Source organism: Monodelphis domestica, chromosome X (genome assembly GCF_027887165.1).
Source record: "Monodelphis domestica isolate mMonDom1 chromosome X, mMonDom1.pri, whole genome shotgun sequence".
Taxonomy (NCBI): domain Eukaryota; kingdom Metazoa; phylum Chordata; class Mammalia; order Didelphimorphia; family Didelphidae; genus Monodelphis; species Monodelphis domestica.
Window position 1 is genome coordinate 51,525,654 of NC_077235.1, and position 16,850 is coordinate 51,542,503.

The window sequence follows — 16,850 nt, forward strand, 5'->3', positions numbered from 1 at the left end:
ATTTGTCTCCTCCAGCAGTCTTCATCCTCTTGGGTAAGTTTAATAAGTGGGTAATTTCCAAGGTGATTATTCACATTAAAAATTGCTTGAGAGCTTTTTATTTCTATAAATGTTTATGTGATCTAAGAGTTGTTCAAATCATAATCTGGTTAGAGATAACCTAAGGCATCAAGGGACATATTTGGCAAAGACCACACAGGTCATCATTGATAGATTTTGACCTAGAAGTTGGGATTCAGTGGCTTTGTCTTGTCCTTTGTCCAATACATGAATTGTAAGATTGTAGATTTAGAGCTGAGAAGGACCTGTAAGGCCATCTAATCCAACTCCTTCATTTTACAGAGGAAGAAATTGAAGCCCAGGGATGGGAAGTGATTTTACCTGTGGTTACACAGATCAGATAAAAGTGACAGGTGGGGATTGGAACTTGGGTCCTCCCTTTTCAGATCCCAGTCTTTCTATTATATTCTTCCCCCATAATAAGTATGTCTTTCTTCATTGTTATGCTCAAATGGTGAGCCAGTTGAGCGTGGATCATGTGCAAATCTACATAAAACATTGCCTTATGTCATCATCAAAAATCGCTTATTTAGTTAGTTGTTAGTTAGGGGCTGGTTGCCTGCTTAGTGTGTTATTTGGTTCCATGTCCAAATGAATGTCCAAAGGAAGGAGTAGATCTTGAAAGGAAATACTGAGTGAGTTGAGCTTTTGGAAGTACTAAGGGGAGAGCTCACCAGCAAGGACTTAAACCAAAGCACTTCATGCCTTGTTCAGTTTCAGGCATGGGATAGGTAAAACTGGGATACCTGGTAAAGGAAGGTTAAGCCAACTAGAGATATGGGATAGATATGTTTGTTTCTGCATTATCTGGTATGTAACTGATATATTTCAGGCATATAGCATCAGTTATAAGGCTTAGAAGACTTAAATCCCAGAAGAAAGCTCAAACTTTGTTTCACAGAAGTGATTAAAAACCTTCAGTAGGTTTAGGGGAAGGACATATTGAATTTCTTTCTTTCTTTCTTTCTTTCTTTCTTTCTTTCTTTCTTTCTTTCTTTCTTTCTTTCTTTCTTTCTTTCTTTCTTTCTTTCTTTCTTTCTTTCTTTCTTTCTTTCTTTCTTTCTTTCTTTCTTTCTTTCTTTCTTTCCTTCCTTCCTTCCTTCCTTCCTTCCTTCCTTCCTTCCTTCCTTCCTTCCTTCCATCCATCCAGGAATCAATACCATGTATTGGTTCCAAGTCAGAAGAGTGGTAAGGGCTAGGCAATGGGGGTTTAAGGGACTTGCCCAGGGTCACACAGCTGGGAAGTGTCTGAGGCCAGATTTGAACCCAGGACCTCCCATCTCCCAGCCTGGCTCTCAATCCACTGAGCTACCCAGCTGCCCCCTGCATATTGAATTTAGATAGATAACTCAGTTCTGAAAAGTCTGCAAAGCTTAGTATCATCCTCTTATAATTGATGGGTTCCCCTCCTAATTGAGATAGAAACTTCATTAATGCTTTAAGAACTACTTCTGATAATTCACCCTTTTTATTTCTGACTACCTTTTTAATTGGTTTCATCTGTCTTTTGCCCAAGAGAATGTTTTTATAAGACACTCAACAGCTTTTTGTCTGCTTTGGGGAATTATATACGTGGCTTCTAGAACTGTTGACTCTCCCACCACTTTCCTGGGCTGGCAGACTTATTGGGCAGGACAGTGTTTGCTTTTCTGAGCATATATGTAGAATTAGAGCCAAATTCAGCAGTGCCTGCATATCCTGACTCCCTGCCAGCTTGAGGCAGCCTAGCATCCCATAGAGTAGGGGTTCTTAATCATTTTTTGTGTCCTGAGTGCACTTTGGCAGTCTGGTGAAACTTATAGCCCTCTTCTCAGAATAATGATTTTTAGCCTGCATTCAAAGTTTAAAGGAAATGCTGATTTTTAGTTAAGATAATTGAAAATCAAGATGTGGATTCCATCCTATCCCCCATCCAGTTTCACAAGCCTCTCTGAAAATTTATTGAAGGACTCTCTTGGGGATCTGTGGACTCCAGGTTTGGGGACCCCTGCCATAGACCTTGTAGCAACACAGAAAAACCTAGGTCAGTGTCACAGCCTCTCAATACTAACAGATCTTGGTTTTTTAATATATTTGAATTGTCTTAAGCTTTTGTTTAACCACATTACATCTTCCATCAGTGTGAATTATTGACAATTGGCTGTGCTGAGATACTATTGTTTGTTGAGGAGGATACATGTTTGGTTATAATTATGTCAGCTAGAGATGTGTTGACAAGACTATAGTGAAAGTCATGACTTTGGTTCTTTATCCCTCACTGCCTCCCTCCGCCCCATTCTATGCCAGAAGGATGGCCTATTCAGGTATTCTGCAATCTTTCCTCAAAGGGGGGTGCAGTAAATGAAACCTTGGGAAATCATAATTTGGTCTTCTAAATGAACAACTTCTGAACTTCTTAGCAAACATTTTTAATTTGAAGAATCACTTAACTTCATCCAGATGGGCATTATTATTTTCCTCCCACCAATGAGGGTTGTAGTCCTTTTAATCCTGTGCGATCTGTGTCCAGGCTTTTTCCCAAATTCACAGGTCTACTGGAAACCCTAATGATTCTTTCAAGATCTTATGGCAAGTACCATACTAGGTAACTGCTATCTCTCATTCTTTCCATATATATGTCCTCACTCCCTTTTCCAAGGTGAGATCACTCATGTCCTCCCCACCTTTTTCTATTTCACACACAAGTCATTTTTGCGAAGATGTTCTAGCCTGCTCTATCTATTGGTCTCATCGCTTTTTTAATTACTTGTCTTGGTCTTTTGGCCCCAAGATTATTGGACACATGTACCACATTTTAAAAAATTCCTTTTCTTAGACAAGTTATCATTAAAGCGGTGTAAAAATTTTTAAAGGTACTTGGGAGACAGAGTGGGGAAGATATTCCATGAAGATGTCTAAAGTAAGATTGTTCAGCATTCTTATATACTAGTTTGGAGGTGGGGGCAGGAAGGATAGAATAACTGTTCCAACTGGGAGAAATTAGTGAGAATCTCAAACATCAGGAATCAAGGCAATGGAATGGGAGTGTTTTTATGTTACCTCTCAAGTCTGTTACTTGTCATTCTGTTGGGTTTTTTTTTTTCTAAGGGGGGGGGGGAGAGGAATCCCTTCTTTCCTGACCCGGTAAGGCAACCACACATCAACAGTGATAACAAAAACTGTTGAGTGGTGCAGTAATCTATAGAATGATTTTCTATTTTTTCATCCTAGTTAATCTAGCATACTATTTCTAAATATAATGGAACTTACTGGCATTCTCAAGTTATTTTCAGTTGCTAATAAAACAGAATTGTTTCTATTTTTTTCCAGCTTTTAATTAGACATGTTATTCTGGAGATTTCGTAAATGTGTGTTGTGAGGGTCGGAGGGGGGATTAGTCAGACGTAAGTTGCATTTTGTACTGGCAATGCTGACATTTTAATAGCCAAGTTTATTATTAGTTACATCAGCTGTTACTGAGCCAAGTTGGGATTCTGTTGACAGAAGATTTCTTTTGGTTAAATATCTTGTTCTCACTCCCCAGCCCTTACTTTGCATATAGTCTTGCTACTTAAAGGGTGGGAGGGACTCATTAAAGATACTTTACCTGCCATCCCAGTGGCCAGAGTAGAGGAAGTAGACTTTGACAATTATGTACTTTAAAGGTCTATAGCTGGTTCGGGCTTGGAGGAGAAAGAATGGAGAGGATTTAAAGACTTCTCCCTAGTCCTTCTCCTTTGGCTCCACTCCTCCCCCACTTTGGATATTTAACAAGTGTTTATTGAATTGAGTGCTTTCATTTAGTGGGTAGGCTGCTGGGTATATGCATCTATTGTGGTAGCTTGTTTCCTTCTCTATCTGATCCCTGTTTATATTCACAGCTTTAGAGACAGAAGGGGCCTTCAAGGTTAGCTAGTCCAACCTCCCCCCCCATTTTTTATAGCTGTAGAAACCCAACCCCTGAGACATTAAGTGACAAGCCCAAGGTTCACACAATTAGTAAATAGTAGCACTTGAATTTGAACCCAAGTCGTCTGACCAATTGCTTCCTTTTCACCTTAAAATTTAGGCCTTGTTTTATAGAATGAAATGTACTTGAACTTTTTCAGGTTTACTTCTTTGCCTCCTTAGTTTAGGACTATCAGTGGAAGAAACAAAAACTATCTCCTGCTGTTGGAGTGGTGCCACTGTAGAAGTATTCTTGTACTCTGTTACAAGAAGAGTTCTTCTGATGGATTAATTTCTTAATTGGATTCCAAAATACAGGAAAATCTTGTCAATTTTTGGAGGAAATGCATTCTACTTGACTCCAAAGGTCACTCCCACCATGCTTTGTTCATTCCCAGGCTTAGAAAGATCCAATACAGAACAGATCATTTAGAATTGACCTAGTAGAGGCATACTCCATCATAGTCTACATAAAAGAAGAGCTGATCTTTGTATTGTGGCTGGGGCCATTGGTTTTTTGATTGATTGACAGACTGATGCTATTTGAGATTTCTGAGTCTAGCTGTGAAAGTAAATTTAGACTTTTAGTTAACCTAGATTCATGTTCACATAGAAAGCCTGAATCATAAGCCTGGAGGGCACTTTTAGAGACATTTCAGTCCAGTCCCTTCATTCTACAGATGAGGAGGCCCAGAGGAATTAAATGAGTTGGCCAGTGTCTGAGTACCTCCAAGATCCTATAGACCCGTGTTGGTTAATTTATGGCATGCATGCTGGAGGAGGATGCTTCCTTCTTTCTCTCCACAAGCACTTGAGGATATTTCTCTCATCACCTGTCCCTCTGCCCAGCAGCCCAATGGGAGCACTTCCTCTCTCCCCTGTCTGAGGTAAGGCAGGGAGGCTCACATGTGACATGAGGGTTGTAGTTCGGGCTCTTGGTCTCTAAAAAGTTTGCCATCACTGCTATAGTCCAACCTCTCTCATTTTAAAGATAAAGAGGCTAAGGAAAGTGAAATAACTTACCCAAGATTATACAGATAGTAAGCAACAGAAGAGATATCAAACCTAGGGCCTTTGACTCTGGAGTTGGCTCCCCCCCCCCCTCCCTGCCCCAGTACTGTGATGGAGACAGCTAGTTAGTGATAGACTTGGGCCTGGAGCCCAGGGGTTCTGTTGGATGCCAGTATATGCTTTGCACACTATCCTTTTACCTCTGTAGTAAGGTTTTTGTTAGCAAGACTAAATATTTAAGCTTTTGGAGGTGTGTGAAATAAAGTTGTGCTTGGTGGCATGATGGAAACTTGAGAGTTGAGGACAAGGATGACTTATGTTGTATCTTGGACACAGCAAGTGGTGTCTATGCAGTGTGGTTCCAGATGTGGGCTGAATGGAAACTGAGAGTTTCTTTAAGACTTGCTATACACCTATGCCGCCAAGACTTCTGGGATACTTTGAAAATGAATGAGAATGTTAGTGTAATGGAAATTTTGCTGTCATGGTGTGCAGCAATAACATTTACTTTTCTTATTCTGTGAATTTCAAATTTGACACAAGAGATTCTGTTGGTCTTTTTTTGCTTTGTGTAAACTTTTGCTCCAGGATTTATTACTGTAAAGAATTAAAATTCATTACTGACTTGCCAAGTAGTCTGTGTGAATACTTTCTGTATGTCGAAGGAGTCATAATACCAGTACTGTTTTAGGGTTGACATGAAGATTTATCTCTGCCTCCTGATTTAACTGGAGGATTTTCTACAGTGCAGATTCTTGGTGGGGCCATATGGTACAATGAGAATATCTGGGGTGTACAGAGTAGTAAATAAGTCACGTTTAAAAAAACAATACCTTCAATGTTGTATTTATTATCTTTAGTGATGTAGATTTGGTTCGTTAAATGGCTTGAGTTCTAGCTGTTTGTCTTAGAGGAAAAAATTATAACCTTTTTTTGGAATTGGACTTAGAGAATACACAAAATGTAAGGTAATCCCCAATTATAGTGCCTTGCATGTAGTAGGCTCAAATTGAATTATAAAAAGTTTTTAGCTTTGGGGAGACATGATGATTTTGGAAATTCCAAAGAGATATTTGTGGTTGGTTATGTGGACAGCCTAGCAGCAGACTTCATGTCTGTCATCTGAGGACCCGCCTAGCTAAATTTGGAGAGTCTCATCATGAGGTTGGCTGTGGGGGGAATGTATTTTTCAGTTATAGCAGCTTTAGAAAACCATCTCCTGAGGCTTAGGCAGAGATCCAAAATGGGTCAAACCATAGGTTCCTCTCTACTCTCATCCCCCAATCCTTTTGGTCCCCAATTACCATAATTAACATAGAAAGGTCTTTTACTGTGACTGCTGAACTTTTTTTCCTTTAACTTTTGTCTGACATATTCTGACAGGTGACTTATGAATTAAGATCTTCCAGGCTTTCCCTCTGCTTTTCCTTGTGTCTCAAGTATTCATCCAGTGAGGGTTCTGGCTGCATGGGTACAGAATGAGTGCTCACTGACCCGATTTTCATATGGTTTTACAAATTATTTATTTTTAGCATTAAATGATTACTTGTGTAATATTCAAGTATAGGTAGGTAGTGGTTTATTTTGCAAAGTAAATGAGAGGAAAGTGGTAAAAGACTTATTGTAGGGATTTGCTATTTCTTCAAAATGGGTACTTTCCCAAACCCATGCAGATCACGATTCCTCTCTGCCTTAGGGGTGTCTTGATGAGCTGCTGTGGTCCAAAAGAGAGAAAAGAGATCACCATCTGGTAGCCAGGGCCAATCTATCAGTCAACAATTTATGAGGTCCCTCAGTGTGCCAAGGCATTATGGACAAAGATAAAAACATGGCCCTTGATCTCAAGGTCCTCACCTTCTTATGAGAGAGACAACCTACAAATTAACTAGGTAGATATTTGCAGATTAGATGGAAGATAGATAAAGCTGCTCCATGTTTAGCCATGTAGGTCCTCTGACAATATGTGTGCTTCGTCATTGTGCTAAACAGTAGGACTTGACAGAGTTTGTACTTCAGTACCATGGAATTCAGATACCCACTATGGACCAGTTTTATTTTTTTTTTTAAATTTTATAGTATTTTATTTGATCATTTCCATGCATTTTTCATTAAAGACAAAGATCATTTTCTTTTCCTCCCTCCCACCCCCCGTGGCCGACGCGTGATTCCACTGGTATCATATGTGTTCTTGACTTGAACCCATTGCCATGTTGTTAGTATTTGCATCTGAGTGTTCGCTCAGAGTCTTTCCTCTGTCATGTCCCCTCAGCCATTGTAGTCAGGCAGTTGATTTTCCTTGGTGTTTCTACTCCCTCAGTTTGTCCTCTGCTTTTGGATAGTGTTTTTTTTTCTCCTTGATCCCTGCAGATTGTGCAGGGACATTACACCGCCACTAATGGAGAAGTCCATTATATTCGGTTATACCACAGTGTGTTTGTCTCTGTGTACAATGTTCTCCTGGTTCTGCTCCTCTCGCTCTGCATCACTTCCTGGAGGTTGTTCCAGTTCACATGGAATTCCTCCACTTTATTGTTCCTTTGAACACAATAGTATTCCATCACCAACATATACCACAATTTGTTCAGCCATTCCCCAATTGATGGGCATCCCCTTATTTTCCAATTTTTGGCCACCACAAAGAGCGCAGCTATGAATATTTTTGTACAAGTCTTTTTGTCCATTATCTCTTTGGGGTACAAACCCAGCAGTGCTATGGCTGGATCATAGGGTAGACATTCTTTTATCGCCCTTTGTGCATAGTTCCAAATTGCCCTCCAGAATGGCTGGATCAGTTCACAACTCCACCAGCAATGAATTAATGTCCCTACTTTGCCACATCCCCTCCAGCATTCATTACTTTTATGGACCAGTTTTAGTAGAAGAGAGAGAATAAGATGACTTGGCTGGTTTGTATATAATACCTTGGTAGGTTTAGAGCTAGAAGGGACATTAGAAGCTATTATATTAGCCCAACCTCTTCATTGTACAAACAAGGAAATTGAGGACTCGAGAGCCTAAATTTGCCCAAAGTCACATGTGGAATCACAAATTTCAAACTGAAAGGAACTTTTGAGGCCATAGAGTTTTACTCTCATTTTACAGAGAATGAAACCTTAACCAAGGTCACATAATAGGATCATGGAGACTTTAGAGGCCATTGAGTTCAAACCCCAGTACAGATGAAGAAACTGAGGTGAAGAAAGATGAAGTGACTTTCTCTGGGTAACAAAGATAAAGTTCCAAGATTTAAACCCAATTCTGAGGAATTTATGAGAAAGAATGATATCCACATCCAGAGAAAGAACTGTGGGAGTAGAAACACAGAAGAAAAACAACTACTTGATCATATGGTTCAATGGGGATGTGATTGGGGATGTAGATGCTAAATTATCACCCTAGTGCAATTATCAAGAATATGGAAATAGATCTTGATCAATGATACATGTAAAAAACCCAGTGGAATTGCTCGTTGGCTACAGGAGGGGGGATGGAAAAAACATGAATCATGTAACCATGGAAAAATATTCTAAATTAACTAATTAAATAAATAAACTTAATTAAAAATATTTAAACCCAAGTCTCTCTGACCCCAAGGCCAGTACCCTGTCTCCTCTACTTTATCACAGTTCTTGTCATGTGATAACAATTCTCTTGACCTGTAGGTAGATGTTATTTTTATCAAAGGAATGACTCTTGTTGGGCTTGTTGGCTGATATAAGAATACAGATTCATATGGGAGGGAAAAGAATATAATTGTACCATCTGTGGTGAATGCATGTAATGGATCATTAGTCTGGTACGTGTAGAGTTGCTCCCAGATATCCTTTGTTATAAGCAAAATCAATGGATTTCCATACTTTTAGACTTTGGAAGTAGGAAATGTAACAGTTTTCCTGAAAGCATTCCTTTTCTTATGGAAGTCCTCAGACAATGATTACACTTCAGAGTGAGACCATCCTGAGTTCTCTGAGACTCTGCTAGTGGCATGGAAGCCCTGGCAGGGTCTCCCAAGCCAGAAAAGGTTTAATGACTGACTTGGCATCAGAGAGGACCAGACCAGATAAATCTGCCAGGTAACTTATTTATTTGTTTCTTTGATTTGCCTTGGACACTCATTAAACCGTTGACTAAGGACAAAGTGGAGAAAAGTTTCTAACTGTAATGATGGAGGAGGCAGTGCCTACACGGCTGGAATCATGACTCCTTGCAATGTTGCAGTATGCCTAAAGTCCTCAAATGAAGGTGTTTTTCATTTGTGTTTTATGTATGCAATGGGAGCAGCATCTGGAAAAGTATGATATCCAGCTTATGTTATAAAAACTCAGGCAGAAGGCATAGGGGAGGACATTCCAGTAGCCATGAGGCTGGAGTTGGGGGATCCCAGAGCATAGAAAAAACCAACCCAGTTTGGAGGTGTGTGTGTGTGTTTCTTTCCTCAAGTGCTTACATTGTGCCTGGTACATAGTAATAAATGCTTGTTGACTGACTTGGGGTAGGGGTGGGGTTAGAGATAGGGATATACTTGTGATATAGGAAAATGAATTACCAAGAAGGAACTATAATTCTAAACTTACCAAAATTCCAGTTACCTTCTTATCCCCTTTGTCACCAAAAGTTGTTAGTTTCAGTTTCAGTGGGAATTTAACCCATGGGAACAGATCCTCAAGTTTCAGAATGGGTGTTGAAAAATTATGAAATTCATTTTGGAAGCAACTTGGTTAAAACATACCCATTCGTTGACGTTATACCTTTGTTTAAAGGTAAACTATAGCAGGCACGGTATGATCTTGACTTTCTAAGCATTACATTATTATATGTCATAAGCAGGAAATATGACTTTGATGGGCATTCAACTTCAACTCACAGATTTGTTATTAGCCATATTAGAATAGTCTTGCTCAGAACTGGCTTAGAAAATGGTGCTTATTCAAATAGTAATTCCTGCCCTAGCCCTGATATTTTTCTCCTTTCCACTTGTGCTGTTCCCTCTCCTAATGTATGTACTCCTCTGTGAACTATTTGGCATCGATAGGTTACTCTATCTGACTTCCTGATAAGTCTAGGGGGTTGGAAGAGGTGTTGGTAGGTGGCTTTTGAGGTCCCTTCCAGCTCTCAAGTTCTGAGATTCTATGAATGCCCACATTCACAGGGCTCATTAAAGTCATCTTGGAATTCACAGAAATGAAGCAACATATTATATTTTCATCTGTCTTGCAAATGAAAATAAGATAAAATGAGGAAATTTAATGTTTGGAAACACTCAGAGATCATCCATTCCAGAGGCTCTTAACCTTTTTTGTGTTTGGGGCCTCCTTGGCAGTGTGGTGAGGCATGTGGATCCTTTTTCTAAATAACATTTTTAAATGCATACGATACATAAGATTACCCCACAAAATCACCTATACTGAAATGTAGTCAAAATTTAAAAGCAAAACGTTTAAGAGCTTCTCATGTAATCTAGCACGCTGACATTTTTGAGATGGGCAAATTGAAACCCAGAGAAGCGACTTGTTTCCAAGGTCGCACATATACCTCATGATAGAGAGGGGATTAGAGCCAGTGTCATTTTTCATAAGCCTATTGATAATAGTGGACTGGATGTTCTCTGTACACAAAGTACAACATTTAGGTTGGTTGACTTCAAAAAAACCTAATTCGTTTTAATACGTTTTTCCTTGAGTTTTTATATCTGAGATTTCAGGTTTGTGACTGTTTTCATTAAAACCTTGCATTTAGCAGTAGCAGTATTTTCACTACAAATTCAATGCCTTTTTCCCTTGTGTACAAAATTAGAAAATATTATCTTTTTGCTTTTTTCACAAACATTTTAATTAAAAGCATACTTGGTAATTTGGACTAAAAAATTTGAATTCTTTCCCAATAGTAAACAAAAAAAAACATTAGAATACATTGCACTGTTGTAAAAATACTGTTAAGAACATCTGGAGAAGGTAGCCTTTAGCATTTAATGTATACAGCATAGTAGATGATACTTTACTATTGGATATTGTTTAATTCATTTCCTGGAGGAACTTTTCACCCTAGAACTTCAGGCTGGGGGGGGGGGAGCTTGGAGTCTATTTAATTTCTAATGCTTGGTTCTAGGCATCATTCTCCCACTAGCTATGCCACTGTGAATAAATCACTTTTCCTTTCTGGGTTTCACCCTTTGTCCTCTAATGTTCCTTCCAGCCCTACATGTCTGGGATTATACCTCACAGTCTTATTGTTCAGCCCTCCCCTTTTTGTGCTATTTAAATGATAAGATCCCTGTAAGGAGTGAGCCTTTATTTTGTCATTACCCCTAAATGGGCTCTAGTCTTGTAATTAATGTAATGTTCCTTGTTGAATGGGATTATATTCTGGGACTGAAAATGTATTTTTTTAGCTTGTAAACTTTCAAAAACACTAGATTCAAAACAAAGCAAAACAAAACCCGATAGGTAGGTAGGCACATAAAGGCAACCAAGAAAGTCCAAAGGAGGAGTGATATTTGTCTATTGGGATCTGCTATTAAAAGGGATGTTTAAACCTAGAAGGACTTTTCAAAATAGATGATGTGAAATATATACCATCGTTACTGTGTACAAGTGTAATATCGAAGGCAGAGTTGTTTTTGGATGCCATTATCTTGTTTATGCTTCTTTTTAAAATGGTTTTTTTTCTCCCACCTTCATGAGCAGTGAACATAGTGAGAGGTGTTATCTTAAAATCTTCATTCTGTTTCTCATATGTGGGCATAAAGCCATCACTGCCATGTGCATTATTTTGGAAAGGGAAAAAATGTCTAATTGAAAGAGTGTTGGTGTTGAAAACATGTTTATTCCCATATTTCCTATATTTGCATTAACCTTTTTGTCTGTATTGCAGATAAAACTCAGAGGGAATTTGCACAGATGCTGCTTTGGACAACTTGACAGCCTGGGTTGCAGAACTGAGCCTTGGTAAACCTGTCTCGATAACAGCATGTTGCCATACACCTAATTAAGTGCATAAGGTCCACAGCCTTCAAGATCCATAGACCTTAACCAAGAATGCTTAGCACGTTTACCATAAGTTAAAATAGATTCTTTATCAATCAGTCTTTTTGTAGCTTTCTAAGTTCTTATTAATGGTTAATATGCAAGGGTTCATTTTTAATATTTTAATTGATTTCTTTAATCAATTTCTGAACTTGTATTTATTAAATACTTAAACTCAGTATTACCTACTCAATGCCTTTTAAAAGTTTTAATGGAGAATAAATTGAGCCTTAAACAAGTGGTTACTTCTGTATATTACCTCGCTCCAGTGCTTCAGTCTATTTGCGAAAATATTTGTTTCCTGAAATGGTTGGTCGCTATTTTGAGACTTTTATGTTTACGTGTGACAGTGTTGTAAGAAACTAAAGATCCCATCTTACCTGTATGGATGTAATATCCCTTTTCTCATCTGATGCAGCCTGTAATAGGATGCCATAATTGATATGTTCAGAAAGTGGAACTTGCAATTTGAAATTGACTATAATATTTAGTGGAAAGGGTTTTTCACAATTTAAAAAAAATGTCATTTGCAACATTGAGTTGCAGCTGAAGCATTTTCCCTTCTGTGAAGTTCTAAATTTAGTTATGACCTACTTTTAACAATGCCTTTGAAAAGGGATATTGTATTCTAGGTAAATTCATTTCATATACCTGCATTCAAATATCTCAGCTTTGCCTGGCAGGTTAGTAATTTACATCTAGTCAGTTTCTGCACATGTAAAGTGAATGCAAATAAAATGATTTTACATTTTATAGTTAATATTTGTCTTTCTGAACAATGTTTTAAAGCAATATTTGTTAACATTTTCTTGCACTGTCACAATTGCTTTTTTTTTCGTTATTTCCCAGTAAACAGGTTAGCAACAGAGACAAAAATCAGTGTAAGGTAAGGGGGGGAAGCACCCATTTTTTTTCCAGTGCTCTGAATTGCAAATGCCCTCTGAACAGTCATTGACTTCCCTGTTGTTTACCTGATCAACACATTTTGTCTGAATACTTGAACATTTTAACAGTAATGCAGGTATTAAAACAGAAAAAAATGTATAAAGAATAAATGATGCTTTTTCTTCCGTTTTAACATGTGTACAAGCGAGCTTTTTCTAGCAGTGGTTTAGAGTTTTGTAAGTTTTCCAATATTTTGCTTTATCTTCAGTTTTAGTTTTGTGTGTGTGTGTGCGTGTGCGTGTGCGTGTGTGTTTTGCAGAAGTGATGAACTGCAGCTCACCTACTGCACCAAAGTTGTAGATCTTAGGGGCCCAGCTTTAGTCATTTGAACATGCTTCTAATGAAAAGAAAACCAAAAGGACTCTTCTGACTTGTAATAGCTAAAGACCTTTGGTCAAGAAAGCTCTAGCATATGCAGTGATGGTTATGGGAGGTGGGGCAATTTAGCATTTCCATTGTGTGCGATATTCAAGTATCACCAGGGCCTACTACAATGCCATCCATGGTCTTTGGGACGGATTTTTCTCAAACAAAAATTCTGATTGAACTGTTTGATTCTCCATGGTAGTGGACTTGGTTCCCCAGGACATTCTCTAAAGTTAAACCTCCTACTCTTAGATATGTAATTGTATGGTGAGAATGGAGGGCTAGGGATGATTGGAATACTTTTCCCTATTTATAAACTGCTTGAAACCTGATCATTTCGGTTTGCACTTTAATACCACACTTAAAACCAAACACTGTATTCAAAGTAGGTTAGGTGGTGGTGGTTAATCTTGATTAGCTGTACTAAATTATAGGAGATTCAAATAATTCATGAAGATTTTAGTTTCCTGAAAATTGTGGGTTATTTCCTTTGGGTAGTTTTCTCTCTCCCTCTCTCGTCTTCCCTTTCCCTACTTCTCCCTCTGCCCTTCTTGTCCTTCCTCTTTCCTTTCTTTTTTCTTCCTCTCATCCCTTCTTTCCTAGCCTTCCATTTGTTCTTCATCCCTCTCTTACTCCTCCCTCTTTCTCTCAAAAAAATTAAAGGAACATTTTCTACAGATGTGTGTGTGTATGTGTGTGTGTACACATGCACAGTATTCATTATCATTGACCTCAGCAGCAAATTTGACTTGAATTACCTTAGGATGACAGGAATAGGGGAAATAGGAGGTAAAAAATGGTTTCTCCAGCACAGTTTTTAAAAAAGGGACCAAAAGTTATTTTAGGCTTTCTCTATAGATTGCATGTAAAGTTGCTTATTAGCTTAAGAAACTGCTATTAAATGCAATATAGGTATTGTCTTTGCCAGATGTTCAGATCATTGCAGGGGGGGCTCTGAAACCAACAGAACCTAGCATTGTGTATCTCATGTACTGTAGCTTTATCAGTGAACAGTGAAATCTGGAATACCAAGTGCAAAATTTGAACAATGACATATAAAGATTTGTAAAATAAAGTTTTTCCAATAGACTTCATTCTCGTCATTTTGTAAAAAAACAAAACAACAAAAAACACAAAAATACAACCTTACAGTCCACCTGTTTGTAACTTTTTTAAAATAAAATAGACATCTGTATTACTTGAGGTTGGTTCCTTGTCTTATTTGTGGAATTGTTTGTTGTACTAGATGACTCAAGACCTATTATTGAAATGTTGCTATTTAATGAACAATCTTTTGTGTCTTTGTTTACCTAGCCTTTATTATAATCCTCAGCTTTTGACTCTACATGGCCATGTGTGGAAATGAGAGACATGCTAAAACTGGGCCTTGGCATTTCAATTGAATGACTATACTTAGAAATTATAGACAAATGAAGAATAGTAATGTCTGTGATAAGGCCCAAATACGGCAACTGGCTGATTTACAAATTTGGCAGGTGGGACCTGTGCATATTCAGAGGAAAATGATTCAAGGCAGTTCATTCTGAGTTGAGGAACAGTGAGTTAAAATAATTAAATAACAGTCTTGCCTATTTCGAAGCCAGTAAAAGTATTCATTTGGTCTCTTTGATTCTGACCCTGAAAAAAGAATGGTTTCTCTTTATAGGGACTGGCCATGTATTTTTTGGAGGGGGAATGGGCTTTATTTTTTTATTTTTTTGCTTTTTTCTACATGGGTCATAACATGTGAATAATATTTTGCTTTTGGTTTGAATATCATCTATTAGCTTGTCGTTGCCTAGCCAGTCATCTCATTTTAAGTAGAGCCCTGAGGGATTGAATTTTTTGTTCTTTTCCACTTTTCAGTCTCAGGCTTCTGCAGTTTGGGTGCTCCTGGTTGCAAGGTACTCTCTTCTGCTGAAGAAAGGTACTCTATCAGGGAAGGCCATCCTACCCATCTTGGAGAAGGATGCACATGGCACTGAAAGAGAAGGGGATTCCAGCCAGATCAACACTGGTGAAGAATGGAGTGAGAGGTATTGCAGTCCACTCACCCTCACATCCTCTTTCCCGTCCTTTCATCATTAATCACCTTAGTATCATTGATCTAAAACTATAAGGCAACTTGGAGACCATCCAGTCCAACCCCCCTCATTTTACAGATAAGGAAACTGGGGTCCCTCTTGGGAAGTGACTTGTCCAAGGTCTCTTGGGCATTCAGTATCAGAGGGAAGACTTGAGAACAGGTTCTCTGATTAGAACCAGTGCCTTTTCTACTGCATTATGTTTCCTTCTGTCCTTTTTTTCTTAATGATCCAGCTTAGTTTTAGGGAAGGGCTTATGGTAGGGCCCCTTTATCATGGCAAGTGATACTAAGCCTGGATAACCCTTTAAACTTCTTTAGGTTTTGAGATGGCCAAAATTTACCCCATGAATGAGACTTGGTACTCTCGTTCTTTGGGGTCTGCTGTGGCTGGCACATTTCATTGGAGTTAGAAGGTCTTGAGAGAGTTAGTTGCCTTTGAAGGATTTATTTTGGAAATTTTAGGATGCTGGTTTCACTATTGATATAATGATGCAATGTAAAGAATCCAACAAAGAACTGTTTAAGAAGGAATAAAAAACAGGAATTTGTCTGGAAGCACCCACATTGAAATCCTGAAGGAAAATAACTAACGCCGGACATAACTATTCGTCATCTAGATCAGAAGGTCAGGATTGAAACCACCTACTATAATCAAAGTTGATCAGAAACAACATAACAAGGCAACTTAACTCCCCCAAAGTCAGAACTTTTAAGAATAGCTCCAAGGCCACTTTTAAGTGGCCAATATTGCTTTATTCGGTATTGCAAATGCTCACCCTTCCTGATAATCTAGAATTCATAGTATTATGATAATGAAATTACAGTTAGCATCTGACAAATTTGCTAAGAAACAGGAAAAAAAGACGTAGCAGACTTCCTATCTGTGAAGATGTCCCTCATGGTAATAATGACTCTCCCATTAAATGATACTTTTCTGGACAGTATCATGAGCAGGGATAGCCAGATCCTGATCCCAGGATTAAATTAAATCCACCAAGGCCTCTGTGCTAGTATGAAGGACCCAGTTAATGAAGACTAAAGGTTCATGGATTCTTGAAGCAATGGAATGAAGAATCCACTCATTAATATTCCTCAATTGTTGGTGTGTTACCACCACTGTGTTTGGATAGTTGGTTATTATCAGAGAGGTAGGCATTATATCAAAGTCACTCTCTTCTTCTACCTAAATATAATCAGAGTCCATTTCCTCCCTCAAAATTCAAGGTCCCTGTCTCCATACAGAGTCATTTTGTCTAGGTATATAGATCTAAACAGTTGCAACTCCATTATCTACTGGCCATGTGACCACAGGCAAATCCCTTCACCTCTAGAGGCCTCAGTTTCCTCATCTAAAAAAGTAATAACTATACTAGAATAGGTTTTGGGTATAGTGCTGATTTGGACTTAGGAAGTTTGGGGTTCAAATCCCCCAC

At 38.4% G+C, this 16,850-nt stretch overlaps 1 protein-coding gene across 1 annotated transcript in view; it reads left to right on the forward strand.

The window, feature by feature from the left end:
- Positions 1–14,534, forward strand: part of RAP2C (RAP2C, member of RAS oncogene family) — a 20,187-nt gene extending 5,653 nt beyond the window's left edge. The window contains exon 3 of the mRNA XM_007507187.3: positions 11,869–14,534. The gene's annotated coding sequence lies outside the window, so the exon portion shown is untranslated. The remainder of the gene's footprint in view (positions 1–11,868) is intronic.
- Positions 14,535–16,850: the final 2,316 nt, after the last annotated feature.